Source organism: Chrysochloris asiatica, unplaced genomic scaffold (assembly GCF_000296735.1).
Source record: "Chrysochloris asiatica unplaced genomic scaffold, ChrAsi1.0 scaffold00046, whole genome shotgun sequence".
In the NCBI taxonomy this organism is placed as follows: Eukaryota; Metazoa; Chordata; class Mammalia; order Afrosoricida; family Chrysochloridae; genus Chrysochloris; species Chrysochloris asiatica.
The window spans coordinates 2,861,327-2,878,187 of NW_006408564.1; the positions used below are offsets into that span (position 1 = coordinate 2,861,327).

Genomic DNA, 16,861 nt, shown 5'->3' on the forward strand with positions numbered 1-16,861 from the left:
AGACCAACAGTCCCCAGCAACTGTCCACTTCCCACGGGAACATGCTGTATGCTACAGTTGGCTTTTGAACTGTCATTAACAATTTGCTCATCTCTTAGGCGACATCAGATGACCATGGTATCTAAATATTTTTCTAGAACTCAGGAAATTGTTTCAGTGGTTCTAGTCATATAGTGTCAGTCTTTTTGGTGTCCAAAAATCTTTGAAGGCTGGTTGTTCTCAACTTGACTTCTGTATCCGTTCCCTAAAATTACATGGAGGTTTTATGTGGAAAATACACCAAGGAGTGACTCAGTTGCTCTAAATAGAAACCTTCAAATTGTGTGTCCAAAAGTGGGCATTTATCTGTCCATAACATAGATACATTATACCATAGAGCAGCAATGTACGATATTTAAAAAGGATTTCCAAAAATACAGGGTTTATTAAGAATGCGGGAGCCTAAATGAAAATAAGAATTTACATAAGAATGTCATTAGGGTTAGTGGTTTGGCTACTTCAACCAATGATTTTTGTCATTCAATATCCCACTGATTATTAAATTAATCTGTTACTCAAACAGCAATCGAAAACAACTCAGCCCATATTTTCTGGGCATTTGTGACTGTCAACAACTTTAACCAAATTGGATATCTTAAAAAACAGAAATGTTTTACTATTTTCCAATATGTTTCTTTTCTTTTTGCTTGTCATCCTTCTTTGCTGAGAAAGGGATCCACAAAGATTCCCTAAGAATATGAATCAACTGTGAAGTTAAATATATTTAACCAGTTAAGAAAAATAGTTCATCAAAACTAAAATCAAATACATGGAGTGTTTGCAATTGCTAGAAACTTTGAAAGTCTTGTCACATTTCAATGCTGGCTAGCTGTTGTGTAAAGGAAATTAGTTGCATGGGGTTTTTGTTGTTGTTTTAGAATGTGCCTCTTTATTTGTTTATTTCCTTGGTAGTATCACTCATCACTTTCCATAAAAAGTTACGTTGCCGTCAGTTTCTCTGGGATCTGTACACAAGATTTGTTCCTCTTCCTGGAAATGCCAAAAGCTGTGGCTACGCTTTTCTTCTCTCATCACTTCTCTCCACACGCCTTTCATTTATCTGCTAAACTGAAAGAAAGTAATTGGTCTCAAAGCTGTGTTGACATATTTCATGGGCTACAGTTCAGAGAATCTTAGTTCAGGGATTCCATTTTCGTACAGACTTCTCTAATTTCCTGCTAAGGTCTCATACTGGGTGGGCAACTCACCACAACTCTTCAGACTAGTCTCACTACTTTGTGAGTGTCCTACAGGTGTTCATATCTAACAGGCCTTCTGCAACCATCCTGTAAAATGGATCCATTACACACAGGAAGGTTGCATTTCCCCTGAGTCAAGAGTAAGAAGATGAGCTCTGGTAGCATAGTGGTTACGAATCAGGCTGCGAACCTCAAAGTCAGCAGTTCAAAACTACCAGCTGTTCTGTGTGAGAAAGATGAGGCTTTCTGCTCCAATAAAGATTTACAGCCTCGGAAACTCTGTACAGGGTTGCTATGAGTCAGAACTTAATCCACGGCACATAACCACCACCACCACCGCCCCCTTAATTAGTGGAAAGATTTCAGCTAGTTATTTAAGCATATTGGACCTCAGTTGCTCATTTCTGTAATGGCATAGTAAAAATACCTGCCTCATAGAAGCTAAATGGGTTGAAAAAGTTTATAATCTTAAGTGTAGGGCCTAACATCGTGAAATGCTTCATAACTGTGAGCTGTTTTCAGAGAGTACAATTCATTAACCCATTTGCGTTGACAGGCATGTGGGAAAAACAGCGGCCCTTCAATTAGCCTCTTACAGATTTCTCAGCTCAGAATAGAAAATTGTTTGATTAGTAAAAGGAGTTGATGAGGTTTTTGTACTGACTAGGCACAATGCGCTGATGGTGGTTGAAACCCATCAGCTACTTGATGGGAGAAAGATTGAGGCTGTTTGCTCCCATAAGACTTAACCATCTCAGAAACCCAAAGGAGCAGTTCTGCTTTGTCCTGTAGGGTTGCTATGAGTCAGAACGGACCCAATGGCAGTGAGTAAGACTACGCTAGAGAAAGTACCTTTTACCAAGTCCACTATCTTTTTGAACTCTTAGTTCATAAGAAAAAATTGGCGTTCTGAATCAGGTCAGAGACTTTCACATATTCAATAAAGATCAGATCCTCTAGTACACAAATTAGATACATACTTTGCCAGTGGGAGTACAATGGTGTCATTGAATAATACAATTTGTAGGCATTAAAATGTAACCTTTTTTAACCATTTAATTTATAAGCATACACTAATTTGTTGAAACAGTCTTACCTTTCCTGTTCTGTAGAGTCTTGCCACAGTACTGTACTCAATCTTGTTTCAGGTGTGTAAATAAATGTAAATTTCTCATGAGGTAATAATTGACCTTTACTTCTAAATAAGTTGACTTTCTACTCTAGAGATATGTTAACACCAATGGTCAAATTCTTCCCCCTGGAGATTGGGAGCTGGGTATCTTATTCTCTTCTTTACCCCAAGCGTCCCCTTTATTCCCTACTACTTTGAATCTCTCATACTTCAGACATGTTATTAGGAGGGGCATCATGCTTGGTAAATTGGAGGGTGAGTGAAAAAGAGGAAGACTCCTAACGAGAAGAATTGGCACAGTGGCAGCAGCAATGGGTTCAAATGTAACAATTGTGAGGCAGGACCTGGTCATGTTGTATTTATGGTTGCTATGAATAGGAATAAACAACATTCTTATCAATGGAGAAAAAATTGAAGTTGACAAGGACTTCATTCTTCTTGGATTAACTATCAACACTCGAGGAAGCAGCAGTCAAGAGATCAGATGACGTATTGCATTGGGCAAATCTGCTGCACAGGAACTTGTTAAAGTATTGAAGAGCAGAGATGTCAACTTGAGGACTAAGGTGTGCCTGACCCAAGCCATGGTATTTTCAGTAACCTCATACGCATGCGAAAGCTGGACAGTGAGTAAGGAAGATCGTAGAAGAATTGATGCCTTTGAGTTGTGGTGTTGGAGGAGAATACTGAAAGTGCCATGGACTGCCAAAAGAAACAATAGATCTGTTTTGGAAGAGGTGCAGCCAGAGTGCTCCTTGGAGGCCAGGATGGCTAACCTTCGTCTCTCATACTTTGGACATATTGTCCGGAGGGAACAGTCGCTGGAGAAGGATGTCATGCTGGGTAAGGTGGAGGGTCAGAGAGGAAGAGGAAGACCCCCGACGAGATGGATCGGCCAGGTGGCATCATTGATGGTGTCAAGTGTGGCAGCAGTAGTGAGGTTGGCCCAGGATCGGACATTGTTTCATTCTGCTGTGCATGGGGTCGCTATGAGTCAGTTCTGACTCGATGGCACCTGACAACAACAACAACAACAACATGAATAGCAATTGGCTGAATGACACCTAAAAACAAAACAACAGCAACTTTGCCTTGTTGGTGGTTCTGTGCTGAGCTATGGATCACCCAGATCAAAGTAGCTCCTGTCCCTTTGAATTTTACAATGTCACACCCAGGCTATGGAGGAAACCAGCCTCCTCCTTCCTTCATATTCTTGCTCCTTATATTCTGTCTCAAAAAGGTGGTTGAAATAACATATGTATCCTAAAAACCATTTCTTTTAATCAGAGAAGATTTTAAACATGACTCTATCAAATCCAAACAATTTTCAATGGTTTGTCATATGATATTGAGGTTGTACCACTCAGTCCTTGATAAAGGATTACCATCGTTTTATATTGTGGATATGGGCCCAACTTTGAATAATTTAATGCTGGCTCTTACTATGAATAAGCTTGACAGGGCAGGTTTACTAAAGATGTTTTGTGGTTTACTAAAGATATTTTGGGTTTAAATTTTTAAAAATGGGGAAGAAGAGGATATAGGTAAATAGTTAACTTGAGAGTTTTATTTAGAATCATTGAAATAGTGCCATCAAATGAAAATAAAATACAGTTGTTGCTGTTCAGTACCTTTCAGTGGGTTCCAAGGAGCAAGCTTGTATAGGGTTTCTCTGGAGCAGCTGGTGGGTTTGAATAACAATTGGAATTAAAACCTGTATTTGATTTGTTGTCTGCCAATCCTGACGCTCAGTTCAACAGAGTCCTTCACTGGAGACAGGACTTAACTGCTTTTCTCTTTCTTAGATACTCAAGGGGGGTGGGGAGTGTCTTATTTCCAGAAGCAGCGATGATTACAATGTTGAGCATCCAGATAGAATGGGCGCTGTTGTGTAGGTGTTGCTATCTTTACTTGCCCTTTGATAGTAGTGTTTGGAGAGGTTTTAGCACAGGAAATGTTGTAAATTACTGTTTTCCCTCTCCAGTCCATGGTACAAAATGAGAGGGGCGCATGTCTATAATAACTAGGCAGGCCTCTACCTGACATGAATTAGTCTCACAAACAGTTTCCCATTTGTACTTTTCTTAATGTGTGGGAAAGCGGGTGGGTGCACATGCAGGTTCGGCTCTGCTCACAACACAGTGAGGCTTTCCTCCTCCATGCCGGAGGGTAGGAGACCAGCAGAGCCAAGGCATATTTTTAGACTGTTTATTTGCATGTGGAATTGAGGAGCACAGAACTGTATGTGCATTATTGACCTTTGTGAGCTGTGTTTCTGCAGCGCATTGTCTCCCTTGTGATGGTTGTTTGTGTGGTGACTGCCACCACCCCTGCCTCAAAGAGCTGTCTGTGTTCTTCCCTTGGGCTGCCCAGTACTGCACCTGAAGTGGCTTAGTGAGTTGCCAAAACTCTATAGATGTGTGTTTATTAACTCTCCCGCTTGCCCTCCATTTATTTAGCTTGGAAAGAGTTTATATATTCCTAGGGGTATTAAAACCCATCTGATGTATTAAAGGAACTCAAAGGATCAAAGTAAAAATGCTGCTTGAAATGCAGTTTATTGAATATAGATAAAAAATTCCTAGACACGAACCACTTTTTTAGGAGACATTTTGCATACTCAAGAAGGAAATTATTTTCATAATGATCATTTTTCTCCCTTTGGGATGGAATTTTTCTGCGTCTTCAGTAACTCCCACTCCTACATTTTTGAGTGTTGCTCATGATTTTGACAAGAAGACCTCTGCAGCCTATGGTGGAGGCAGGCATCTATCTCAATATGATTTTCATGTCTAAGAGGATGCAACGCAAGAACCTTTACAGATAACTCAGTGGTTAATGACTAAGGTTGATGACCAAAAAAAAAAAACAAAGTCTTACACATGATCCCGAATAATTAGAGGTGTGAATGATCAAAGTCAGAGGATGTGGGAGAAATTCTCAGGCTAGAATCCATGTATCAGATGCTTCGCAGAACAAAATAAAACAAAACCCCCAAATTCTTACCCTGACTTTAGAAAACAAATTAATATATTTCGTGAATGATTGCATTTCTGTTCAGGAATGTTCCTAAAATCTTGAGTTATTGCGACACATCCAAGCTTATATGAGAATTCATGTATGAATACTATTTATTGAATGTCTACTTTGTGACAAGAGCTATATGCCCATGTTATACTTTAATTATTCTCCTCTGTTTTTCATTTCATCTGCATTTCACCAAGGAGAAATTTGAGGCTTTGAAAAATTAGGTCTTCTGACTAGTGTTACAGAGCTGTTCAGTGCTAGAGTTGCATTAGGTGAGGTCTGGCCGTCTGAAACCTGGCAGGTAATATGTGATACTGAGGTCATCTCTCCAATTGAGTTGCTTTAGGGACTGACAATTCTTCCATTCACTTGGTCTATGGGAGCACATCTTAAAGAGAACACCAATCAACTAGTGCCATCAAATTGATTCAGCCTCATAGTCACCCTGTAGGGCAGAGAAGAAATACCTTGTAGGGTTTTCAAGGCTATAAATCTTAACAGGAGTGAGCTGCTACATCTCTCTCCCTTGGAGCGTCTGGTGGGTTTGAACTGCTAACCTTTCAACTTGCTATCAAGCACTTACCCACTGGACCACTAGGGCTCCTTGGAACAAATCTACTAATATCCAATTTGAGAAGAGCCATGTACATACCTAGTGCTGATTTCTTGCAAATCTCCATCGCATCCTAACTTGGCGTTTTCTCAGCACTTAGCACAGTGCTGTCTGTTCATCGGTTGATGTGTTTTCCTCCCTGTACGCCCCCCCGCCCCCCAAGATGGAGTAGTGGTAACAAGTACTGGCTTTGGTGTCATACAGTTAAGGGTTTGAATTCCCAACATCATCACTTTGCCATCACTGCCTAGCTGAATATCTCTACCCAGCTGATAACTTACCACCTCTTAGTTGTCATCTGAAACATGAAGATGCTAATAGTGCCTAAAGAAGATTGGGTGTGAACATTACAAGATATAGAAAAGACATTAGCCAGTATCTGGCGCTTTATTGATGTTCAATAGCTGGGAGGTGTTTTATTGAATTAATCATAGACAGGGGCATGCTGTATGAATTCCTTTATTCCTAGAACTTAACCTAGGACCCTGTGTATAAATAGTGCTCAGAAAATTATTAACTGTGACTAGCTTTCCCAAGAGAATAAACTGTTAAAAGTGTGAGCTACAGGAGGGTGTAATTCTAGTAGCCGGAGACACCTGTTGTTTGATATTTGAAAAGAAGTATCTGTTTTGAAAACAACTAGAAGCTCAGATTCTCAAGAGCCCAAAGGGAATTTTGTGTTTGTCTTTATAAAAGGAGAAGGGGTTCCAGAGGAGGGGGATATGGTTTACCTGATGTTTGACGGACAAGGAGGTGTAGATGTCAGATTCCCAGCTGAGTTAATAGCCTGCAATTATGAGTTTTTCTCTTGCATCATATTGCTTCTCCATAAAATAACTAATAGCTATTTATTTATATAGAATCCTGGTGTGGCACTGCTGGTACATGCACTGGATTGTAAGATCAGTTTGAACCACAAGGTAGGCAGTTCAAGCTCACCAGCTGCTCCTTGGAAACCCTATACCAGGGTCACTATGGGTCAGAACTGACTCGAAGGCACTTAACAATAATAACAAATTTGTTTGTTATACAGAGTATGATACATAAACATGGTAACAATTCAATGAGTATACAATGAGAAGGACTCCTGATGTGGCGGTAGAGGATCAGTACTGGCCTGGGAACCACAAGGTCGGCAGTTCAAACGCCCCAGCTGCTCCTCAGAAACCATATACAGAGTTGCTATGAATCGAAGTTGACTCACCGGCACTTAACAACAAACCATGAGAAATACTCATGATCCTCTTAGACAATAGTCAAGGACATCTTATACAGATACAAGTAATCATATTTTTTCATGTTTATCCACTTTTTTTTTTAAACAGGGACAATAACATACCTTACATGCGGCACTTGACCTTTTGTTTTCTAATTGATACATCTTGAAACAATCTCCATATCATTATATAGAGCTCTCTTTGTAATAGTTGCTTGAGATTCCATTTAGGGGAATATACTTTTAATTATTTAACCCAAATTGGCCTTTTGGGTTGTTTAAGGACTTTTGCAACTTGAAACAAATTCACAAAGAATATACTAGTTTTATGTATAATTTATATGTAGGAGAAAGTATTAGAAGACCCATTGGTGTCTAGTTAATTCTGACCCCTGTTGACATTATAGGACAGGGTGGTGGGGGACTGGGGGTTGTGTGCTGTGGAGTCGGTTCCGACTCCTAGCAATCCTGTATAGGATTTCTTAGGTTGTAAATCTTTATGGGATCAGAAAGCCTCATCTTTCTCCCATGGAACGGCTGGTAGTTGCCAACTGTTGACCTTGACGTAGCGTAACCAGTATGCTACGAGAGCTCTTTAAAGAAGAGCTCTAAGGTTTCCAAGATTTCCAAGGCTACAGTCTTTAGAAAAATAGACTGCCACATCTTTCTTCTGTGGAGCAGCTGATGAGTTAGAACTGTCCACAACCAAACATTTTTTGTCAACAACCAAACATTTAACCACTGCGCCCACCAAAAAAAAACAAAAAAAAACAACAACAACAACAACAAAAGGCACTTTGGAGATGCTGTGCAAAATCGTGCATTCACAAATTTATGCAGCTAAATGTCAGCATATGGGGAGCATAATAGCTCTGGAGGATAAATACTGGATTGTACACAAGGTCAGTGGTTTGAGCCCATCAGCTGCTCCATGGGAACAGAGAAAGAGGAGACTTTCTGCTGCCAAGATGTACACCCTCTGAACCCTGTACAGGGTCACTGTGAGTCAGAACTGACTTGACAGAAGTTAACAATGTGTTAGTGTATATTCTCACCGACATGGGTATATTGTCAAACTGTATGACTCATTTCCAATATGATAGATGAAACAACAGAATACTATAGTCATCTTAACTGTCTCTTTTACTGACCAAGGTTGAGTATCATTTCCTGTGGATTTCCTTTTTTGCTTCTCGTTTTCTCTAAGCTGTTAGCCTTTTCTTTAAGAACTCAAATTTTTCTGTTGAACTTAGCTAGGATGATAATGAACTTGTGTATCATACATATTGCAAGTGGGTGTGGATTAAAAATAGGACAAAATGCACAAGGGGCCTTAAAGTCACATAATTTCCTCAGTAGCTCATCATAATCTTTTTTTCTCACTACACAAGTAATAGAATTACCTATAGGGGCATCATTCAGAAATAAATCTGCAGGGGAAATGTTGCTGTCTTTGTCTCAAGTCATGCTTTAGTTATTTTTTAATGGAAAATGGTAAATACTATTTTATAAGATGCAGTTTTTAAAGCTTGGAATGCCATAAGTATACTTTCTTTCCCCAATAAGCTTTGGCAACTTAATCTCTTTTTTAAAATAACCATCTGGTATGTGGATTTATTCATTCCTTCCTTTAACCAATCCCATTTAGGCTGTTTGTAATATTTGCTATATGAGGGCAAGTCAAAAGACTACTACTATGCCATCATAGAAACATTTCTTAAATAGAAATATTAAAAAGTGGAGCTATTATTTCTTGACATAGCCACCATCTAGGGCTATCCACTTCTTAAGGCCACATTTCTGTCTCTCTAACCCTTCCTTGAGTTCTGCCCTCTTTGATTTGTACCATAGCAGAAAGGCAGTTTGGTATCCTGCAGGGACTAAAATTGTGTTCTTTCAATGTTGGTTACAAAAAGAAGTGGGAAGGAACAAGATGAAGTCTGTAGGATGGATGGGATAATGTGTCACAATGAAATTCTCCTAGGACAGCTCTTGCTACTTTTGAACAATGAGCAGCTTCATTGTCATGATGGGAAAAAGTTCTTTAGCCTAACTTTCCTGGCCTTTTCCTCACCAATGCAGTTTTCAGTGTTCTTAAAACTTCTTCCTAATGAGCCCTCATGATCACCCTGTGTCCTCTGAGAAAATATTTCAAGATAACCCCTTTGGAATTCCAAAACACAGTTACCATAACCTGAAGCTGACCTCTATGCTTTGTATTTAACTGGTTCAGCATTTCCTCTCGGAAGCCACTGTTTTGATAGGAACTTTTCTGAAGACATCCTAACAGTACAAAGACAAGTGTACTACTGAGGGAGCTTGTCTGTATTCATCCACTGATCACAGAGACATGTTCAAACACGTTTTGTTTGGACACAACCTTAGCATGTATGAACTGAAACCCTAGTAGCAATACATTTTGATTTACTTGTAAATAAGCAATGCCATCTTAGATGAAGGTTGTCATTGTCAAATTCATTGTAGTATGAATTTCTACAAGCAAAATATATTTTTTGTTAAGATAAATCTTGATCGTTAGGCTAATGTTAAGTGCAATCGAGTCAGTTCCAACTCATAGCGAACCTGTGTAAGGTTTTTGAGGAGTAGCTTGTGGCCTTGAACTGCCGATCTTGTGATTCGCAGTTGAGATCTGATCCTACAGCACCACATCTTTATTCCTTTCTCTGTTACCTGTTTTCAGGGCTAAGACACCACTTTTTAAAAGAACAGAAAATAGGCAGAAATCGTTACCCCCTCCCTCCCCCCCCCAAAAAAAATCATTCTCCAGAAACATATGATGCCATCTGAGTGTGGAAATCTTAGTGCTGTATGATGTTAGTTCCCATGTTAAGGTGATTAGGAGAAGCCTGTTATAGCTTAGTCCCATACATAAGAAAAACAGAAAACTCCGTGTGATAGATAAGTTGATACATTTTATACTTTCGTTCAGAATTACTTATAAACCTCCTTATGTTAAAAAGAAGGAAAAAAAAAAAAAAGTCTAATGTACTGACTTCTAGCCAGGTGCCAAGTTAATTATTCCAACGTAATAATAAGCAATATTGAAGTGACATTCTACAGGTTTGTTGAGAGGTCACAGAAAAATGAGCTTCCCGAAACACTTCTTGAATGTGTGGGCATAGTTATAAGTACAACTAATCAGGAAAATGAAAGCAACATGAAAAATTGCTGGGATTAATGAGCACTGATTAAAACAGGATCAAGTCACACAGGTTTCTGAGCAGGCCTATGTGTTCCAGAAAGCTTGTTTCAGTTAACAGTAAATCTCTCATATGAATTATGCTAATACGAATGATTCAAACCATTTCTTGGCTGGCCTATTCATCTATCCCTATGTCATTTCTCCGTTAGAATGGACACAGGTTTCATATGCATGCCTATCATGCTCCAAATAGCAAATGAATTTTTGAAAAAGGAAACAAAACAAAATAGCCTACACTCTAGCATTCATTCTGTGTTAGGAAATTCTTAGTGCATACTACAGAGGAAGAGTTGAATGGTCAGGGTATGTGGGGACAGTGGCTAAAACCTCTTCACCCCAGTGGTCTCTTTGATTCCAGAGGAAGGTCTTGAGTGCACAATAGCTTGAATTTTTTACTTCACTTTGCTTTGTGGAAACATCAGACCCATGAGATGTTAACTGAACAGTTGTCTGAAGCTGTTAAAAAAGTAAGATTTGACAGGATAAAGGTAATGACTGATCTTTTGGGGGTACCTGTGCTATGGGGTAGTTTCATAAACATTTGGCTTGGGCAGTGATTTGAAAAAAAAAGGTTGGTGACCAGGGGAGAGAAGACCTCCTTGGTGCAGGACAAGATGGAGCATCCATGGGTGGGTTTCAACCTGCAGCCTCTTGTAGGAAACCTTGATGAGGATGAGTTGGGTCAGTTCAAATCTCTACTGGTCCCTTCCCCAGGAAAATATAGTTCACCAGCAGGAGTTCCCAAAGACTGAGATCGATAATGCCAATGGAAAGCAACTGACAGAAATTCTGAACAGCTGCCACAAGTATTGTGCGGAAATGGTGACCATCCAGATTCTTGACAAAATAAATCGGGGTGATCTGTCTAAGAGAGCCATGGATGAAGTCCAAGAGTCTGCTGTGAGAGCCCTTCATGAAAAGTCCGCATCAGTAGGATCGTCACCGACTCCAGAATCTTCAAAATGGGAAGATTTAGAAGAGATGTTTAAAGTAGACCCAGAGTTCATAGCAGTAGACCATCTCACCAACCCAGAAACAAAACAATATTGGGCAATAGAAAAGGCAAAAGAGTATAGAATTGTATTAAAGAACAAGTTTCAGCAAATCTGGAAGAACAACTTTTGCCTAGAAGCCACTGGAAACTTTCCTATTGTCACCTAGAGATACAAGGCACTGATCCCATTCTGTAATCCTAAAATACTTTCTGGGCCACTCCCCAACACAGTGGTGCTGCATGGGAAGTGTACACTAGCTAAAAAGTTGATGACAGATTGGACAGATGGCAACCTCGCAAGGAGATTCCAATTTATGTTCTATCTCAACTGCAAGGAACTCAACCAGATTGGAACATGCAGTTGTGCTGAGCTGATTGCCAAGGACTGTCCTGAGTTGGACGATGCCTCTCTGGAGGTGATAGCCCAGTCATGGAACAGTCTGGTCATCATTGATGATTTTGATGAACTGAGCTAATCCCCTGGAGCGCTGATCTGTGACATATGTGATGACTTAAAGATGCAGAAGCCAGTGCCCGTCCTCTTGAGTAGTTTGCTGACAAAGGAAATATTGCCTAGAGCAACTCTCCTGATCACCACTCAACCCTGGACACGGAGGGAACTCCAGGTCATGAAGAACCTCTCGTCTTCATAGAAATTGAAGACTTCTTGGAAATGGACAGGAAGAGGTATTTCTTGAAATACCAAGATAAATTTGAAGTCATGAGAGCCTTTGACTTGACAAAGAGCAATGCAGCTTTGTTCCGCATGTGCTAGGCACCCATGGTATGCTGCTTTGTCTGTAAGTGTGTGAAGCTGCAGATGGAGAAACAGGAGGACCCCACCTCCATGTGCCAAACCACCACATCTCTATTCCTGCATTTTCTCTTCAAAACCAGTTCTCACAGGGGCCTGACAGCTACCCCAGTCGGTGATTTCAAACTGTGTCTCTTGGCAGCTGGGGGGTGTGGACACACACATCTAGGTTTAATGAAGAAAATATCAAGATACTTGGAGTGAAGGAGTCCGAGATCAGCCCTTTCCTGGGGAATGTCCTTCAGAAAGACAGAGACAATAAAAGCTACTACTCCTTTGTCCACCTCAGTGTCTAGCAGTTTCTGGCTGCCATATTTTCCATTCTAGAGAGTGAAGAGGAGGTGGAAGACTGGTAGAGCCACAGAAGGGACATGGGGGATATACAAAAGCTATTCTCCACTGAAGAATTATTGAAGATCCCTACCTGACCCAGTTAGGATACTTCTTAGTTGGACTCTTGAACAAAAATGATGCCAAGTAGCTAGAGACATAATTTGGCTACCAAGTGTCAAGCAGGGTCAAAGAGGAATTGCTGAAATGGAAAGTGAAGCCCAATAAGAGCAAGCCCTTCTCGTGGCCAGCCATGAAGGAGACTTTCCAAAGCCTCTATGAATCTCAGGAGGAAGAATTTGTGAAGGACGCAATGGCCCTTTTCACCAAACTGTCTCTCCATTTGAGAAATGAAATTGACGTGACACATGATGCTTTTTGCCTCAAGTGTTGTCACAATCTTAAGAAGCTTTCACTGAAGGTAGCAAATGAGATGTTTCTGGAGAATAAGTTCTTGAAATCAGACTTTGAGGTTCAGAGGCACAAGAAGGAGCAACACGTTCTGTCTGTCTGGATGGACTTCTGTTCCATGTTCAGTTCAAACTAGACCCTAGTATCTCTGGACATCAATCAAAGTTTCCTTAATGACTCCACAGTGAAGATTCTTTGTGAAGGCTTAGCCTCCAAAACCCATAATCTCCAGGAGGTTTGTACTCAATAGCGTTTCACCTGCCAAAACTAATGAGGAGTTCTGTGCTGCTTTCTGTCACAAAAATGACACATCTGACCCTTTAAAGCAATGATCAGAATATGCTTCCCTTGTTATGTTTGCAGATTGTGACCTACCCAGAAAGTAACCTGCAGTGCCTCAGGTTGGGGTGGTTCTGCTACCATTTCATGGTGGGGTGACTTACCACTTGCCCTGAAAACTAGCCAGTCCTTAACATGCCTGAACTTAACAGACAACGAGCAATCAGATGGTGTTGCAAAGTTGCTGTGTAAATCTCTGAAGGTATCAATCAAATTGCTCCCTGCAGAGGTTGTCATTGGAGAACTGTCGTTTTACAGAAGGCTGTTGCAGGAATCTCTCCATTTTGGTCAGAAGTGAGAAGCTGACACATCTGTGCTTCGTGAAGAATGAGCTTGGGTATGGTGGGGTGCAGCTTCTGTGTGAGGGTTTGAGTGACCCCAACTATAAACTACAAACCCTCGTGCTTTGGAGCTGCAGTGTCACCGACAATGGCTGCGATCATCTCTCAAAGCTCCTCCAAAAAAAGCCAAGCCTAATGCACTTGGATCTGGGTCAGAATTGCCTCAGCATTATGGGACTGATATTCCGGGTGAGGCCTTGAAGGAGCCAGTGTGCACCCTGAAATGTGTCTGGTTGTGGGGACGCTCTCTGGTATCCAGTTGCGTGGACCTCTCATCTGCCCTGAAATGCAACCAGAAGCTGACCACTTTGGACCTGGGTGAGAATTCTCTAGGAAATAGTCGTATAAGATGTTGTGTGAAGCTTTGAAGAGTCAACATTGTCCTCTAACAAAACTCAGGTTAAAAATAGATAGATGTAATACTCAAATGCAAAAGCTACTGCAAGAAGTCCAAGAAAGTAATCCACAACTGACTACTGAGAGTGACAACTACAATCCTAGTAAAGAGGCCTTCTTCTCATGACTTTCTTATGTAAATCTCCCTGGAGTCATTCTTCCCACACAGGTGATGGTGCATTTCCTGCGAGTCTTCTTAGACGTTGGTGACTACATCTTAGCTTTGGTTCTGTCTCAAGCTTCCATGAAACATGTACGAACAAACCATTTAACCCTGGTACATGTGAAATGTCTTATCGCAAGTAGATGAAAAGAAATAAAGGTGAACGCATTCATTAAAACAAAAAAAGAGAGTTCTGACTCCTAATGACCCTGTATATGGTTTCTGAGGAGTAACTGGAGATTAATGATAAATATGAATTAATTACTGTCATTTTCTGAGACACTTTCTTTGTTTAAAGAACTAAGATACCAGTTTGAGGTCTAAAGCGCACCTGACCTAAGTTATCCTGTTTTCAATTGCATCGTAAGCATGTGAAAGCTAGACAATGAATAAGGAAGACTAGAGAAAAATTGATGCATTTGAGTTGTGGTGTTGGAGAAGAATATTGAATACCGAAACAAGGATGGCAAGCTTTGCTCTCCTCATACTTCTTCGACCATGGTACCAGGAGTAACCAGTCCCTGGAGAAGAACGTTATGCTTAGCAGAGTGGAGTGTGAGCAAAAAAGAGGAAGATCCCCAATGAGATGGACTGTCACAGTGGCAGCAGCACCAATGGGTTCAAGCATAATTTTGAGGATGGTGCAGGACCAGGTAGTGTTGTGTGCTGTTGTACACAGGGTTGCTATGAGACAAAGGCACCCAACAACAACAAGATTTTTAGCAATAGTTGTTGTCTTTCCCTCATATGTCTTCAAAAGTTTTCTCTCTAATTTTTTTCTTCTCCTATTCTGAGATTCTACGAATTGGGCTCCCAACCGTAAGGTCAGCAGTTCGAAACTACCAGCTGTTCCATGGGAGAAAGATGAGGCATTCTGCTCCCATAAAGATTTGCAGCCTTGGAAACCCCGTACAGGGTCGCTATGAGTCGGAACCGACTCCACAGCACACAGCCACCACCACCACATTCTGAAATTCATATTAAGCATAAATTATTCTACTTGATGGTGTCCCACATAACTTAGGATTTCTTCACTGTTTTAATTCTCTTTTTGATCTTCATTTTAATATCAAGGGATTTTTTTCCCCCTTTATTTCACTGACAAGTTTTCCCATTGATTCCACTATATTTCTGTGTTCTTCCATTGTGTTATCTATTTCTTATGTTTTATTGTTAGTCTAAATTTTGAGTTGCTTTTGTATACTGAATCTGTTATTTTGTTCTCGTATTGTTTTCCTGAATGTTTCTATAATTTTTTCTTCTGGTGTTTTCTTTGATCTCTTTAAGGATCCTAATAAGAGTAGGACTTGAGTTTCTTCTCGGGTAGATATGTTGACATTTCTTCCTTGGGAATATTTTCTTTATTTTTACTTTTCTAATTTGTTTGAGTCTTCTTATCCACTTTCTTCATATGCTTTTTTATTGTCTGTTGTCTACTATCTCTGAGGCATAAAGGTAGTACTGTAAAACAACAAAAACAACAAAAAATAACCATAAAGCTAGTAGCCAAGTAACCACACTGTGATTAGCCCACATCTTACATTATTACAGAACATGTGTGTTACTTTTCGGATAGTCACTACAAAGAATTTCATTTTGCATTTTTTAATATCCTTTAAAAGAAACAAAACTTTTCTTACATTTTTTATTTTTCCAAAATATTTAACAGTAATTCCCAAGCACAGGAATTAGGCTCATCAGAATCCTCTAGGCTGCCTGTGAAAATGCGTATTCCAGAGCCTCACACAAGATGTATTGATTCCCATTCTCCAGGAGGTGTATCAAGGAATATGCATTTTGGTCAGGTTCCCCAGAGGATTCTGTGCACAGCCAGGCTTGGGAACGTCTGCAGGATCCCCCAAGACATAGGAATTGGCAGAACTTTCAGCACTTAATTACCAAAAGCTAAGGCCTCACTTTATGCATGGTGTAAACAGAGAAAGAGGCCAGAAAAAAACTAAGAAACTAAGGGTAGAAGTATACCCAGAGCATCATTTGGGGTCTACTCTTCCCAAAGATTCAGAAATTGGGCAGAGGTTCAACCTGGGAATAGCTTACAATAATGTGCCACCATCGTGTCTCAAGGCCACGGCCCAGAGATGGTGTTCAACACTACAGGGCTCAGAGAAAGAGGGCTCATTTAGTGTTTACAGTGTTTTTATGGAAACTGAATGACAATTAAGGAGGGATGCCTACCTCACTGCCATGAAGTTGATTTGATTCCAACTCATAGCGATCCCACATAGGGTTTCAAAGACTGTGAATCTTTATAGGAGTAGAGAGCCTCAGAGTAGCCCCAGGTGTCCTTAAGATAGAATGAGTAATCATAAATGCATGGTGAACTAGGCCTTCAAGAAAACATGAACAGTCATCTACCCAGATGTTATTGGCCTTTTTTTTTTTTGAGAGGAAAGTGTAGAAATTTCAGAACTTGCAAGATGGGTGCATTCAGAGTATATGCTGAAAGCATATATATATTTACAGGAGGTCATTAGTTAACCAAAGGAAGAATGGATTTTTCTCCATGATCCTTAGTGATCTTTAAAGGGGGAGATAATGTGGTTTAGAAGTCATGGCATACATTTCCCTTTTCATTTTAGTGTGTGTCTTTATAAATTATTGTG

General features: G+C 40.2%; 1 protein-coding gene and 1 pseudogene across 1 annotated transcript in view; both read left to right on the forward strand.

The window, feature by feature from the left end:
* CACNA2D3 (calcium channel, voltage-dependent, alpha 2/delta subunit 3) overlaps nt 1-16,861 on the forward strand; it is a 1,461,104-nt gene that overhangs the window by 1,394,690 nt on the left and 49,553 nt on the right. The window lies entirely within an intron of this gene.
* Nucleotides 12,841-14,046, forward strand: LOC102814031 (annotated as a pseudogene).